An 11,201-nucleotide genomic window follows, 5' to 3' on the forward strand; every position below is an offset into this window, starting at 1 on the left:
CACACTTTGCAGCTAGTCTTCCCACAGCTACACTACTCACCGCCAACAACTGGCCTTTGTCCAGTTGTTGGTAGCTCCCCAGGGGCCTCTGTAAAAAGGTGTGAGGAAGACAAAGTGGCTCCTTAGCTCTAAATATGACAGAACTGGCTGAGACTAAGGCTACGTCTACACTAATGTTTCATTTGAAAACGCATCGTTTTCTCTCCGTTTTGGCCTCCCGTCCACACTGAGACGGCATTTTCCCCGAAGGAAAACGTTTCAATGTGGACACACAACTCTGTGAATACAACTGAAAACGTTAGTGTGGATGCGGAGTGTTTTCAGACGAAAACGCCATTTTCAAATCTATCCGGGCTAGTGTGGACGTAGCCTAAGGTGGAAGAACCTTATCCTTGAGGGCTAAAGCCTAGAGACTGGTCTGCAACCATCTGGCAACCACCAGTCATGGGGGAAATTTGTTTTGGACAATTGGTTGCAAGTGGTTGCCACAGGCTGATGGCAGTTGTTGGGAAAATAATTCCTAAAGTCTCAGTCACTCACACCTACAGATTGCTCAGTGAGCCCCTGGCAAAATGTGTATTCTCCAACCAGTTGGCAAAAACCTCAGCCCGCCTGCTTTGGTCTCTAGCACTTAAACACGAAAAATTGCAATCAATTGCAAACAAAGCAATTCCTATGACAGTTCACATAATGAGAGTCAGCAACCTGCAGGAACCACTGACAACCAGCTGGAAATTATTGCTCCCGAGAAACCAGTAGCTGTATCACATCAGTGTGGCGGACAACTATCACACATGATAAACCTCATTAAACAGATTTTCAGTAACTAACACATAAAAATGCTGAGCTCTTTTTTAATGTAAATATCCGTTTGAGGCACAGATCCTCAGAGATCATCTGTGCTTATGATTTGTCATCACGAAGAGGTTGAAGTATGCCAGTCAGTATTGATTCAGAGAGAGCGCAGATGAGCATGAACTTAATTTGGACCTCTTTCATCCAGTTATTTGTCAGCTGACTGAGGCGGGAGCTGATGGAAGCGAGTGAGATGAAGTCGGGCGATGAGAGAAAGACCACAAGAGATAGATAAATAGATAAAAGACAGAAGGAGGAGGGAGTCGTGTAAGTGAAGGAGAGAGCTCTGCTGGCAGCAAACCAGAGTGATGGGAGTGTAGAGTTACAGGAAGGCCAGAGTTAAAAGCAGTAACACAACTGCTAATGTAACACAACCCCACTTTTCTTCTGCCAGAAAACACAAAGACAAACACTGCTTGGCTACTTTCCACCCACCAACTCCTGCTGGCATCTAGTCATACAGATAGCTAGTGGAGATTTACTTTAATAAAACCTTCCACAATCACAGTGTCACAATCATATAGGAACATTACAGCTGAACCTAATTACAAACACTGCATCATTCATCATGAGTCCCAAAAAGCAGCTTTAACCTAAGCTTAACCAACCGTGTCTGGATGCCAGCATCAAAATCTTTAACAACTTGTAAGCTACGCATATCAGCTCAAATGTAATAAAAAACAACAATAAAAAAGATGTGTGAAAAAAATGTGACTTCCCAATTTTAATGTTGAGATAAGAAGAAATAAATACTACACAGTAAACAGTGGTTTAGTTATTACAGATCTTCCTGTATCCAGACTGTAATGTTAAATCCTGGATGCAGCAGTGCTGTTCTCGAGTGCTCCGGTTCCTTTCAGCTGTCCAGCTTGCCAGTACTTCTGGACAATTTGGCATGAAGTCTGGTGGGAGCGCCACTGCTGTGCCAGAAGTTACAAGAGGAACAATCCATTTACCAGCTCCTGCCACACTCAGTCTTATTTGCTTTGCATGTTTCCTATCATTTCAACTTCTAGATTAGCATGTAAAAAAAAAACAGATTTCATGCATCGATTGGTTAAACTTCTGATAAAAACTCATCTAGCTTGACAAGAAACCATCCATCAACCACAAGTTAAAAATGGAAAAGCTGGCAGCATCACTGAGGGGTAAGTTTCACTGGCCAACTGATTGCACCCAGAGAGTACGTGTGGATGCACTATGTGGGGTTTTTGCTTCATAGCTAAGAGGTTTGTAGGACGAGTGCTTGGGGCAAAGTACTGTGTTGTTTATTTGCAGATTATTTGCATCAGAAACTATTCGATAAACTACATCATTTTTATTTTTAAGCTTTTACATCTAAAGGTTTCTGACCTCTTCAACAGTCACATGAGATTTGTTCCACAATTTAGTTTTATTAATTACTTTTATAGCCAAACTTTTTTATCCAGTAGCTATTTCAGCAATTCAGACTTAACCATTGCTTTGTCTGTTACTGGAATGCATTTAGGTTGGGAATCAGCTGTGTCCCAGCAAAATCTCAAGCTACTGCATTTAGTACTGGCTAAATTTAGATTGATATTAATCGATTTTTTTTCTACCCACAATGTTAAAACATTTTAAGCCCAAATACAAGCTCAGGTGTGCATTTTGCAGGCGTGTCTGGACATGCAGCATGCACAGCAATTTTAACTGACTGAGTCATCGTTACTGACAGTTTGGCTAAAAAGCAAAACAGAGAAATCTGATTTGGTTTTGGTCAATAGAGACATGTTTTACTTTTAGATTGTGTACTAGGAACACACTGTTTAAAATGATTTTTAATCTATTTACCACTACTACATTTTGAAATTCAGAAGAATGCAAATGTGCAGCAAGCCTGTTTTAAATAATTAATTTTTATTATTTGCATGAATAGGGAATCACTTTTACACCTTAAAACATATTTGAGATTCAAAATGTGGACTGAAATAAAACATTTTGACAAACGTTTCTTATTGTTACATTTTTAGCATTAGCTGTAGTCATGTCAGTGTCACACATTGCACTATGATAAAGCCAAAAATATTAGACCAAGCGATGAGAGTTCTTGCAGGACGCCTGAATGTGCGATCGGAGTGAGTCTGTCCAAACATGTCCCTGATGTTTGCCATTTTCTACTTTTTGGCTAAATATCTCAAGCTATTATTATTATGACTATCAAGCTATTTCCACTTATCCAAATGAAAAAGTCATTTTTAGCTACATTCTGATTTTCTAAAAAATTTAGCCAAGCATTATTCATCCCATTTTACGGTTTATCTTTAGTAGATATGTCACTTGGCTGATTCACTTTTAGCTAACTATATCAGTTTTAATATGGTAGTATCACTATTCATGTGAAGCAGATAGCTAGGTTTTAAAAAACCGAGGGTGTACACTGTTCTATGAAACAGTGACTGGACACAGTGGACAGTTTGCAAACCTTGCAGGTTACAGGTGTGGCCACCTTTCGCCCTAATTCTTTGTAAATATACGGCTAAACAGCTGCTGCAGATTTGTCAGCTGTACAACAAGCAAATCACCTGTTCCACCTCCCAAAGGCGCTCTACTGCATTGAGATCTGGTGACTGTGGAGGTCATCTGAGAACATTAATTAGTTGATTAAATCTTTGTAACCAGTGTTGGGTGTAACAGTGTAACGTTGGGTGTAAGTAATGCAGTGCATGACTACTATTATGTAGTTACTTGTTCTTTAGTTATGATACAAATAAATAACAATGTCAGACAAACACGCCTTTTTCTTCCAGCACACCTGCGCCACAATCAGCTGATTTCAGTTTGTATGTCAGGAGGAGGAAAATGGTGGAGTGAGACAACTTTGGCTCTTTGTAAGCACCTGCCCAGGGGGCATGCTAACGCTAAGCTAGCCAAGACCCCAGAGTGATGATAAAGCTGAGCGTGTGCTGACCCCAGCCCGGCAGCCAGAGCCTGAACTTCAGCAGCTGATAAAGACAGTGATGAACAGTCAGGCTTGCAGCACCGCCTCCTTTCTTCCTGTACATGTTTCCAAAGTACAATCACCACTTTAAAGTCTTAACCCTTTAAGACCTACCATAGAGCCAAGTCCGCCAGAGCTTATATTATATTTTTACATGCTGTAGAGCCATTTTTGGGAGCATTTCAAGTTGATATACATCAATACAACCATTATAGCCCAAATTTTAATAATATGTCTGCATTAAGTGCATAGTAATTACATAAATTGCAAAAAAGTGCAATAAACTACAAAAAAATTTAAAATCATTTTTGTTTTTTTAACATATATTTCTAGTTAGTGAAATTTAAGAGGCTTATCCCTCAAAACTGTAAATACAAAAAAGTTGCACAAAATAGTTTCCCACCACAGAAAATTTATTTTGAGTGTCTTCATAGTTTTATTTTTGAAATACACCAATTTCTATACACTGCAGGAAAAACGAAAATAAATATTATAATGCAAATTTGCAAAAAGAACTCATATTGTACTGCATCAAAATAAACTATTTCCAGCAGTGCAATATGAGTCCTAAGCATCCCAGAAACAACACAGAAAGTCATAAAGTCAAACATAACTTTTAAAAACACAAGTATAGGCTCATAAGGCCCTGATGGTAAAAAACTACATTTCCGCAAAATGACGTCACTTCCGGTTTCGGGCAGGACATGGCGGACATGCGATAGAAAGTGTTACGAACAGCTGATTGGATCGGCAAAGCGTGTTTCTGGAATATTATGTTTTTGTTGCTGCAAGTGCTTTTCATGCAGTTTTTGCAAAGCTATATGTGGAAGGAAACTGTGACCTAGGACAAGCTGATGGCATAAGATTTAAGTACAACTCCTCCGGTTGTATATGCAAAACAATTTATTGCGCTAGCTTATGTGGTTGCAGTGCTACCTGCATTTAAAAATAGTTACGCAAAACGGAGCGTGCCCACTCCGACCGACTTTAAAGGGTTAATAGACTGATTTTCCATTTTTGCTTTGTGTTCATAATAAGGACTTTTGTTGATAAAATTACTTTTAAGAAAGGTAACAATAATGTGTAATAGATTACTTTTTTTTTTACTAACAACCTCAAAACAGTTTGTGACCTAGCATATTATCTTGCATGGTCAGTAACTATACTCAGCGGTGTTGTGATGCTGAATTTGTACCGATGGGCTCAACCACCACCAGCAGCCTGAACCTTTGAGACGAGGCAGGATGGCGCCGTGTTTTGATGCTGTTTCATGCCACTGTTAATGTGCCAGCATGGTCTTCTGCTGCCGTCCATCTGCTTCAAGGCTGGATGTGTTGTACATTCATAGATGCTCTTCTGCATACCCTGACTGTAGCGAGCGTTTAGTGAGATAGTCCTCCCTTCCTATCAGCTCAAATTCTCCTCAGACTGATACTGAGAAATACTCAGACCAGCCGAGCTGGCACTAATAGCCATGCTACGTTCAAAGTCACTTAAATCACCTTTATTCCCCATTCTGATGCTCAGTTTGAACGTCAGATCATATCAGTCACGTCTACTTGCTCAAACACACTGAGTTGCTGCTTTTTGTTAAAAAGCAGTTGTATGGAACAAAGTGGCCAAAGACAGCACATTACATTTAAAGTTTATGATGTCGATGCTTCAGCTATACCTTTTCAGAAACAGCTGGTTAAGTTCATAAACAATATTTACAGTTTAAAAGCTGTACGTGTGATAAGGCCCCTGATTAAACCTGTGACTATATGTGCAGGATGAGCTGTTGGAAATGTGCTATAAAAAATAAACTTGACCTTGACCTTAAGCCTTCATTAGTGGTTGCTGCTTGATTGGACTGTGCTTAAAATACAAATAAATAAAAATATTAGCATACTTTGAATTGCTTTTCACAGGTAGAGTAACAGGTAGGTCACAAAATAACTACCAGTAAATACTGAAAACAACAATGGCAGCAAAAAGAATGCAAAGAATTCAGCAAATCACAGACATATCTATCCATCTCTACTGAAAATCTTTGAGTGTATTTTTGATGTCAACAGCTTTTATTCACTGTCATACTCTTTTTTTTTTTCAATACTTGTTTGGCGAAGGCTGTTTATATTCTTTGCTTTTAAAAATAGCGACAGACTCGATGGGGAGCCTGAAGGATGGCGCACCTTTGATCAAACCTCAATAAACAGAAAGCCACAGCCGCTCAATCAAGATGACTCATCTTCTTGTTGTTCCTGTGGGTTATAATGCTGACACAAGGGACACACACACACACGGATAAACTCCTCTGGGTCCTTGGACCAGGCTTTCATGCGTCAAATCACACAGGTAATTAAACCCAAGCCAAAGAGTGCAGCTCTAATATTAGCTCCCTGCACATGATGGGGGAGCTGGTGCTAATATTAGCTCTCAGCTTGCTTGTTGCCGGCGCTGTGCACTAGCAGCTATGATTTCAGCAACATGACAGGTTGTGCACATTAAAAACCCAAGGGGAGATTTGGAGGTTTGTGTTAAGTTAATGGATGGTGAGGGATATTCAGAGGCATTCACACTGCAACGCGAAGCACCCTTATCATTCTCTCACTCATGGACTATCGATTTATCCGCATGTACTATTATGTTACATCATGTACTGTATCTGGCAGAACTGCCTACTCTTATAAATTCCCAAGAAATGGCTGAAAGCTCACCGTCACACCACAAACGTGTCGCTTAAACCCTGTGAACTCTGCTGAATCATAATTAACCAAGCAGCGACTGAAGAGGATGAACCAAAATGAAAGAAAGCTGTGCCAGAGCTTTCTTCGAAGCACGACTTTGTTGTTTGCACTCGATACAAGGCCGGATCGCTTCCTTTCCTTCTCACGGTGCCTTCAAAGGCATTTTCAGACAAAAGCTGATTGGTCCTCTGACTCATGCAGAGGCAGCAGCAGTGCGTATGAGGAGATGCAGAGAGGCTTATTGGTAAAGAAAAGAAGGGGGAGACATTCAATCAGCACCACGTTGGCCGTGACCTTGCTGCTGCTACAACTCCTCCACTCACTACCTTGACTCAGTGAATGAAGAACCACACTTAGACCAAAACACTAAACAAGTAATGAGACAACAAACTGTTCTTTCCTCGAATCGCAGGAAAGTACGATGTTGCGTTATGCAACAGTGACAGAAATGGAGTGCCGCTTTCACCTGCTCATGTCTCATATAGCTGCATATTTGCTGCAACCTCTCAGGTAAGAGAAATGAAGGAAAAATGCACAAGTGTAGAAAAACTGCAGTTGTTCTTGTGGCCACCTGAGTCAGTGCCCACAGACTCCCCCAGTGACTGTCAAAATGCCCAAGCGCACTGCAAAATAAACATTTTTATAGCCTGGTTTTGTTTTCTATGGATGTTTATTTCTATGAACCCGTTTAGCTTAAATTACCAACATGTCAGCTAGGCCTCATCTCTGCCAATTTCAGTAATTGAACTGGACTTTGCTAACGTGTTAGTGGCGCTTTGAAGCATTTTCAAAGAATTCTCTGACAAAAAAATATTGCCGCTTTAATGAGTAAAAGTCTGATACTTTGATGAATCTGTTCTTTAGAATTAATGAGCACTGTGTGTGTGGACTCAGCTTTCTAACTAAGTTTGCTAGAGTAAGCTGACAACACCCATCCATCTTCTTACATCGCAGTGGTGCTGGAGCCTAACCCATTTGTCATAGGGCAAGAGGATGGCTAACACAGAGAGAATCACCAATTAACCTAACGACCCTCAGCTTTTAGACTGTGGGAGGAAGCAGGAGTACTCAGAAAGAACCAGCAGACAGATCATGGATTCAAACTCAACGCTACACTACAACAGCATTCAATCTATGCAAGCAATCTATGGATTGCATGCATAGATTAAACAAGATCACTATTCCACTAACAGTTACCGCATGCAACATCATATGTTTGGTTAACACAACCACTGTGTGCTGTCACCAGTTTCTGAACTTTTTGATTATCTCACCTTGATTTGCTCATTGGTATCAAAAGTAATAACGGTAAATGAAACTTTATGGGCTTGCAGAAGTGATTAAAAATCAACTTGAAACAGAAAAAAGACCTGCAAAGCTCACACTAATCCATGCAAATGTTTTAGAGCAATTTTACAAGACAACCTCCCAGAGACATTAGAGAGTAAATGGATCCATCTACCACATTCATGACTATTTATGACAAGATATTTTGCCTAGAGACTATCAGAGCCGTATTAGCATCTGCAAAGCCAGCGTGGTTTAAAAGTGTAGTACTCATGTATTGATCCAAACAGCATTATGGGTATTAATAGAATTTCATGCCTGTGGGGATCGCAGACCCATCAGTTTGAAGCTGCTCCTCAGTCAGTCATGTCTGTCGTGCCCATCTCTGAGCTCACTGTGGTTTTTATGAAATGTGTTTTCAGATGCATTTTCGAGCCACCAACTTCTTTGAAATCTCACGAAACAACTCCCACATCAAAGCTAATCCAAAGCCAATTTTGCCAGCGTTCAACCTTGCACGCTCTGCCCCGCTGAGGAGTCATTTTCCATCTAATGGTTAAATGTACCAGACTTTAGAGAGGGCAGCAGCTCGGTCAAAAGCATTTTTTCATATCAAAGAGATTTAAACCATTTTCTAGATAAACCAAAACTACCCATGCCAACCAACGGACTTGGGAGGACTGCACATCCATAGTGAGAGGTTAAGATGAAAGCAAACTTTGACTGCAAACCTCCAGACAATAAAAAGGTCTCATGTCTACAGGAAGGAACAGTGGACAATGTGCACACATCTGGGGCAACATTAGCATTTATTTGGAGTCGGGCTTTTCGCCATCAGACGACGATCACTTTTTTTAGCTCTCCACAGCAGATCCCTCTGCATGTTTGACTTTTGTCTCTGGCTGAAATCAAATCAGTGACCTTTCATTTACCAAGCAAACATGTTAACCACTAGGCTATGGAGACACACTGGGGTAGATGGAGCTTGTTTCCAAAAGTAAACAGTTCAAACTGAATGAAACTGTGAGAGACTTTTAACTTTCAAGGAGGTGTGAAAGCGTACTGGGTAAGAGACGTTTGTCCCTGAACATGAGTTTTTATCTGTTCGATCTAAGTGTGCATAAAATAATAAAAAAAACACTCACTCAGAAGAACTCAGAAGTTTGAGACCTGTAGGTCACTCACTTTAAACTTATTTAAAATATAATTTTTACCTTTTTTTTATTTTTTTATAAAGCTCTGTTTTCATTCTGACATGAATATGGAGAAAAGTCCCTTTTTCATGACTATCTCGCTTTTCTCGCACTGGCAGTAAATGCAGCGTATTCTCACTTTGGTGCAATTCGACATCGCTGCATTCCTTTTAAGTTTGAAGTCAGATAATGGATGACTGCTATGTTCTAGTAGTAGTATTTCTCTTCTCAGCCCCAACTGGCTGCAACACAACCCGCCTGTTTGGTTTTTTACATTAAAAATACCACTGCAGCGCCTTCATTCATAGAGCCCGGCCTGTTTTGTGAGTCACAAATGCACAACAGTTCTGCAGTTTTGCTCATGTTTACAAGTGCTGCTGCCATCTTGAATTATGAAGTCTGGGTTGGTGTGGAAAGTCTGATTTGAGGGGGCGTTCCCATTGAAATCTCCATCTGGGAACTGGGAAATTACAACTTCACACTTTACAGCTGCACGTGTAATGCAGCTCTTGCACTTGGGAGCTGCCAGACTAAAAAGCAGCTAATGCACTGGATATCCACATCCCTCGGTGGAAAGAAAGTTGCAGAGATATGGTGCGTGTGTGAAAAATGGCTAATAATGCTGATTTGAGCAGCAGAGAGAGGCGATACCTTTGGGTTTCTCCAATATTAATAATATTAATTTGCAACACTAAAAAATATTTATCCATTATGATGCAAGTTAAAGCAAAGCACAGCAGAGAAGGGCTCTTTAACAGTCTAAAAATGTATTTAGGTCTTCTATCCATGTTCGACAACATTTAAATTTATTTTGTATTAATTAACTTTTAAAAAACTGACAACAGTGTAATGATAAGTGCACTTGACCACATTCAAAATTTTACAGCTAGAAAATGATTATATCGTGAATATATGATTTATAAGTAACTACTTACCCTGAACGGTCGCCATGCTTTAGAGTACAGCAGCTCAGTAATGGTATACACGAGTCCAGGAGGGGCTGCACGCATTGACATGCCCACACAAACTGATTATACAAAAATATGCAGTCCCTCTTCTCACACATGTAATGTCATTCATGGTTTCACACTTACCCTCTCATCCACCCACACAAACACACACAATATAGTGTAGAGCGCCACTTTTTCCCGTGCATTAGTCATCTGTCTGCAAGTCTTACAGCATGACATGCACATCTGTATTATCGGCATCATTGTGCAGGGCTGCCAGCTGCCTCAGTAGTGGCTCTTTATCACCCTGCGCTGTCAGCAGAAACCTGAGACACTCACAGCTACATTTGTACTACAGAGACTCACAAAATCTTGCCTCTCCTCTCCACTGTCCTCCTCCCCCCTCCATCTCAATCTCACACTCACCTCTCCTCCTCTCACAGCCATTTCATCCATACAGGATTTACACCTCCCACATGGTTTATCTCGTCTCATCCTTTCTCCTCTCTCCTCTTCACCTCCTTCCTTCCTTCCTTCTCTCCAGCTGAGCAGTTAGTGCAGACCTGTCCAACCAGCACAACCAGCTACATGCTCACACTCAGCCAATTAGCACACTCATAAACACCCACAGTCCTGCCCCTTTCCCGCCCCTCTGCCTGTCACACACATGCTGAGTCAGTGTGGAGTGTTTTTATGGAGCTTGGGAGGTGCTGCGAGGAGGAACGTGCAAGACGGCGGGGGCGTGAAGTGTTTAAAGGCACTGCTACAACCACCCCCACCTCCACGTAGGAAGCAGTTCAAAATAAAAGTGGCAGATGTAAGAGGTTGAAAAGATGCAAGGGCATGCGGTATCCTCTGCAGGGTAGTGACATCACGAGCAGGTGTGAACCTCTCCTCTGAAACAATATGGTGGTAAATGGAAAAGATCCACTGACGTCACAACATTAGACACATAAAACATTTTAAAGATAAATCAAAGTGAGATTATTCACAAAAAGATGGAAATAGCTCATGTATAACACCTTGGATTTTGAGACTACAAGCGTTTTATATATTCTAATGAGAAAAGATACATTTTATACATATAAAGCAGCTTGTGTGGTACATTTTTCTGGATGTGTCTGTAGTGGTTAATGCATTTGCCTAAAATGTTAAAAATCCTCAGTTTGAGACCAGATTTCTAAAAATCCTTTGTTCAAAACAAACGTTGTCATCTTTTATTCACATA

The 11,201-nt window shown here is 40.6% G+C and overlaps 1 protein-coding gene across 1 annotated transcript in view; it reads right to left on the reverse strand.

Annotated features, from left to right (window-relative positions):
- The window catches only part of LOC146664052 (uncharacterized), an 87,737-nt gene extending 77,215 nt beyond the window's left edge, over positions 1-10,522 (reverse strand). The window contains exon 1 of the mRNA XM_085417062.1: positions 10,400-10,522. The gene's annotated coding sequence lies outside the window, so the exon portion shown is untranslated. The remainder of the gene's footprint in view (positions 1-10,399) is intronic.
- Positions 10,523-11,201: the final 679 nt, after the last annotated feature.

The sequence above is a fragment of the Rhamphochromis longiceps genome, linkage group LG8, assembly GCF_057381845.1.
Source record: "Rhamphochromis longiceps isolate RC_006_pf linkage group LG8, R_longiceps_female_GT1.1, whole genome shotgun sequence".
NCBI classification, from domain to species: Eukaryota; Metazoa; Chordata; class Actinopteri; order Cichliformes; family Cichlidae; genus Rhamphochromis; species Rhamphochromis longiceps.